The sequence below is a fragment of the Bacillus rossius genome, chromosome 1, assembly GCF_032445375.1.
Source record: "Bacillus rossius redtenbacheri isolate Brsri chromosome 1, Brsri_v3, whole genome shotgun sequence".
NCBI lineage: Eukaryota > Metazoa > Arthropoda > Insecta > Phasmatodea > Bacillidae > Bacillus > Bacillus rossius.
Genome location: NC_086330.1, coordinates 184,931,332 through 184,937,331, shown reverse-complemented (window position 1 = coordinate 184,937,331; position 6,000 = coordinate 184,931,332).

The window sequence follows — 6,000 nt, the reverse complement described above, 5'->3', positions numbered from 1 at the left end:
GAAATTGATAGCACTATCTTCTTTCCACTCCTTGGTGTTATGATGAATATTTGTCTGTGTTCGCTAGCATTTTTTTTATATTCATTTTTTCTAGTTCAATTGTGCTTACATTCATATACAATGCATTGTGCTTACTATTATATACAATGCTTGGGGTGTAATGGAATTTTCTGCTTCATTGGGGTTAGTATTGAAAGGGTACTTTGATAAATATGTTTTGAATTTTTGTGTCTTGTATACTATTTATCTATCATTCATGCATATATTCGTGTGTCATTGTATCTCGGCGAACTTATGTTTTGTGGAATATGAGTGTTAAGTTGGCTAGTGTGATTTCTTACATTGTATGAATTTAAGGTTTAGGAATAGCTAATATTATGTTACCATGTTGTGTTCCGGCCTGTTTTCACTTAAACTATGAGACTGCTAGCCTGGTTTAACGTACATGTTTGATTTTTTGTTAAATGCGTCTTTTACAATAATTACATATTGGTTGCGCACTGGCAACCCCTTCTGTCTGTGAAGGTCACGTCTGGCAACTCGTGCTGGGCTGCGGTGGCCGGCAGAGTTTAAGGTCTTTATATCGATACTTTTTTTCTTGGCTGCTTCATTTTTTATTTCACGGATGGGTTTGTGAAAGTGGTGGAGAATATTCTATTAAGTGTGCTTGTGTTTAGCTACTATCGGTGCTGTTGTTATATATTACAGTTCGCGTTGTTAATCAATGTAAATTTAGATTTAAAATAAGTATAATGGTTCCAAACATGATGGTGGAAACACCCTGGAAGTCGTGTGTGTGTGTGTGTGTGTTACGATCTAAACTTGTGTATTGATATATATGTGGGACAATTTGTGCTACTGCAATGATTATCATCATTTATCCGCGAGGGAATTGGTCTTTGAAGCTTCATCTTACTGATATATTTGCGTTTTTTTTCACCTTTCTGTGTTTGTAATGTCTGAACTTTGTTTACTTTTTTTAAGTGATTCCATATTATTGGTAATTTTGTTTGCTTTTTAATTGTATATTTATATGTATATGCTTCTGGATACCTAAGTCATTGTTAAGTGCATATATTTTGTAATATTTCTGTTTGTAACCACTGGATGTTTTATTATTACTTCATTATGTGAACAGACAACTACTGATGACAGTATGGTTCTAGATATACGACATACCCGAGGATTTTTTTTTATATGTTTCGTATTTAAATTGTTATAATTGTATGGTTGGTATCTAAATATACATAATTCCGTATTTATCGTTTCTTGTCACTACATAGCACTTGAGCAAACATCAAATTTCTTACACTAATCCATTTTTTCTCAACTTGTGTGCGAACATATATAATTAAAATGATTTGTGCGAAGACCATGGGTCTCTAGAGTTCACAATTTCTTTAATTATATTTAATCATAATGCGGAATCTCTCTTCCATATGTGTTTTTGAACTTAGGTTACCTTTAGGTGAACCAAAAAAAAATTTTCTTTTAGATAATGAATTTAATTTATTTGGGATGTGACATTTAGTATAGGAAACATGTTTCGTCGCACACGTATATGTGGCTTCATTATATTCATTTAGCTTAGTTCTTTAACTTTTACGCGTCTTTAACGAGTGGTTGTCTTTTTAAAGTCGGTGTCTTTAACTCTTTCTATTTCACATGTATGTTATTAGGGATTGTGACTATTACCTTCGAACATTTTGTGTTGGGGAAGCGATGTCTGGTCTTTCTGAATGCGTTTTTCTTACGCAAGGTAATGTAATTTTTTTAATATATATTTCTACTTATTTGTACTCTCATGTGTATACGTCAATATTTACCTAATTTTCTGTTTAGTTTAGACTTTTGAAATTGATCTTTTAGTTCATTCTCCTGTCTTGTGTTTTTTTTTTTGAGGTTGTGGTATTTATGTATTGTTTCTTTTATATAATACTTTCAGTTATGGCGGTTACACCTGTTCTCATTGGTATACATGTGTCTTTTTTAGTACAGCATCTGTGGTATATGGAATGTAATTTATCGTGACCATCTCTGTGGGTTTATGAAGTGTCTGGTTTTGAGTCTTATGGTCGTTTCGATGTAGGTTGCAATATGCCTGTAGGGGTTGTTGGTTTTTTTCGAGTTGACATGTTATTTCTGGTAACTATATTATGATAATATTAACGAATTATATATGTGGTGGTAGAAATTCAAGGAACGTTTCTGATGAGAAATATACAGTTTTGTTTGTGTACACGCTTGAGTTACTTCAATACTTATTATTAGTGTTCTCCTGACACTATATTTATTTAAATGTAAAGATTTTTTATATAGAAGAGAATTGGTTATTTTATGTCTGGCAATAAATGGATTAGCACTAGTAGGTAGTACATAGTTGGTGGGCATTGAGTATTCGTACACCACATGTAATTATTATTTCCATCTTTAATCCTTGTTACTATAAAGTTGTTGTCGGGCTTTGCCGTTCACGTTACTTGGTTTAAAGGCATGGGTGGCGTAATTAATAGTTTGCAAGGCATCCTTGTTGTTTTTACATATTTTAATATGTTATTTTATCCTGTTGGAGGCTTGCGTTTGGAGGGCGCTGCGTGTTTGTGTTATTTACGTCTGCCCACCGGCAAGTGAAAGTTACTAGTGGTCCGCCGAGGCGTCTGTCGTGTCCTGGACCATCGTCGAAGCGGTGTTTGCTATGTCTGTAAACGAATTTTGGCTAAGTGGTTATTAATATGAATATCCTCGTGTGTTCTTTCACAATCATTATTGGTGTGTTCTATTCAGGTTTCGTCGGAATGGGATTATAGTGCTTCTTATGCTTAATGGAATGTATAGTAGTAAAATATAGATTCTTACCTGAACCAGTAACCTTTTATTTTACGTCTTGTTATTAACGCCAGAGCTTCCTATGCTTATTGGGATGTGGTTATATAGGTTTTTATATTTACCCCGATATATCCTTAATTATTATTATTTACTAGTATGAAGTCTATAGTTGGTCTCTGTTTATTTATCTACCATATATTGAGATTGTGTTTTATCTAGCCTTGATGGAAAGTTAACAATAATCTTATAAGCATTCTTACTGTACAACATGACTCATATAATATTCAGGGTGTCAACGCTCCTTATTTAGAACACCACACACTATGGCATGAGCGAAAGGAAAGGATGGATAACACTTAATATTTTTTTGTATCAATTTTTATTAACGGTGGTATGACTATTTGAAATGAGTTACCAGTATATTGCGGTCTTTATACTATAATGATACATATTTTATTATTAGAGTACCGTGCTCTGTTTACTTATATGAATGATAAATTATTTAGAGCTGATGATAAGCATTTGTATTACACAGACCGTTAAAACGACTTATGTTTATATTCCTACAAAGTTTGACTATAAGATTATAAACATTAACATATTTAGTTTAGTGTATAACACGTTTTACTTACATATATTATTATTTAATAACTATACATACACTTTATTACTATATTTAATAACGTCTTGTGGCTATATAGCTTTGTACTTCCTATTTAATGACTACACAAATACTATAACCGTTTTTATTTATTAATGAATGTATTCTAGCTGGGCTAGCACTAAAGACTCGTATGTGCGTCTTTTTAACAAATGGGAATAGCATGTTTTGTCTCTGGTGTTGTGCCGTTCGTTCACGAGGTCTTATGTGGGTTGTGGTGTATGTTTCGGTTGCTTAATAACATATTTTGAGGATGTAGGTATTTATAGTTATTGATATTTATTTGTGTTGTCATTTATCGGGCCATGCCATTTGGTGTTTTGGAGAGTGTGGTAGTTTTATAATATTGTTCTCTTAGATCGATTTTTTTATCTGCATTGCGCTGTATTGCGTTTGTGAGTGTCTGCTATATAATTTTGGTTGTTATTTACACTGGATTTAAGGTTTTTGTCACATGCATTCGGCGGTTTCATGTATTACTGGGCTGTACGTTTTCTATTGTGTTCCACGCTTAGGCTCTCCTGCAAGTTGGTATAGCGCGCTGGCCAGGGTCAAAAATAGCTTTCCTTTTCGTCACACGAGACATTTGTCAACAGTTTTCAGAGTGCGTGTACGCAGTACAGACGTGTGCTCCCGCTTTGTAATATATTTTATAAATTTACTTATCGTTAAACGCTGCCGTTTGTGCGGGTTGCTCTCCACACGGCGTACATAGGTGTTACTATTTTTTTAATATATCTTTTCGTTTGCGTTTTTTTTATTTTTAATTACATGTCGCCGGGGTGGGCGGGGTTCGTTCCGGTGAGTTTTTTCTTTTATGTGTGCTTATTTGCTTCGTGCCGCAGCTGAGCGGGTCGGTGTTCTTGTTTTTTCTGGGTCTTCGCCCACTCCGTGCGGTTTTTATTTTATTATAATTATGTTTATTACTTAACGCTAAGGCGCACGAGCGATCGTTCAACACTCTTTCTTACACGAGCGTTTGTACAACATTTATTTAAATTTATTTGTTACAAGTCGCCGGGGTGGGCAGGATGCGTTTAGGTGAGTATTTTTATGTATGCTTATTTGCTATTTTTTTTATTACCTCGGTAACTAACGTAATTTGTTTCTGGCGTTTATGCGGCATTTACATTTTATTTTTAATTACTTAACGCTACGTGTTGACTGTAGGGTTCAGTTTTTGCTTTTAGTGCTTCGCACAACTGCTGCACCATAGGGTCCTAACTATGCTTATTCATGCTATCGCTATGGTATATGTTATCTGGTCCAGTACTATTAAATGGTGATCTACGTTTTTAAACTATGCTTATTTTTTTGTCTTTACAATATTATAACTTTAACTATGCTTATTACTGCAAACATATTTTACGTTACGTTTCTCGCTCTCCTCTGTGACATTAAAGAAGGCGGTGTGTGTAAGTGGCACTCCATTTAGTCTTAGCTGGTATGGTGGGGGTTTTTAAGCATGGCTGCAAATGATTTAGGCATAGCTAGTATGGTGGGGGTTTCTTTTAGGCATACTTACGGGTGGGTGTTTTAAGCATACTAGGAGTAGGGGTGGCGCCTATAGTTTTTTTTTTTATTACCTCGGTAACGTACGTAATTTGTTTCTGGCGATCGTGCGGCATCTACAGTTTATTTTTATTTTGTTTATTACTTAACGCTACGGCGCACGAGCGTTCGTTCAACACTCTTTCCTACACGGATGTTTGTACAACATTTATTTAAATTTATTTGTTACATATCGCCGGGGTTGGCGGGATGCGTTCCGGTGAGTTTTTTTTATGTATGCTTATTTGCTAATTTTTTTATTACCTCGGTAACATACGTAATTGGTTTCTGGCGATCGTGCCGCAGCTACATTTTATTTTTAATTACTGAACGCTTCGTGTTAACTGCAGGGGTCCCTTAATACATTCCTGGTCGCTCTAGCGAGGTTTCCAGCATGGCGTTTGTAACTCGACGTAAAGTAATACTTAACACATTGGCCGAGAGCCGATTACTACACATTGTTTGTATAATATCTATTTTTTACTTGACGTAAAATAATAGTAATATTGCTTAATACTTAACTTGCTTTATATTATTTTAAGTTTTAACTATGCTTATAACACTAAAACATATTCGTGAGCGGGCCGCTCCCGCTTTGTTATATACCTTTTTTATAAGTTTACTTATCGTTAAACGATGTCGGTTGTGCGGATTGTACTCTACAGGGCGTACATAGGTGTTACTATTTTTTTAATATATATTTTCGTCTGCGTTTTTATTTGTTACACGTCGCCGGGGTGGGTGGGGTGCGTTCCGGTGAGTTTTTGTTTTTTATGCATGCTTATTTGCTATTTTTTTTATTACCTCGGTAACTTAATTCGATCTTGCCACATCTACATTTTATTTTTAATTACTTAATGCTACGTGTTAACTGTAGGGGTCCTAACTATGCTTATTTTCTGTTTTCCTAATATTATAAAATTTAACTATGCTTATTACTTAAAGCATTTTTAAAAAAGTTA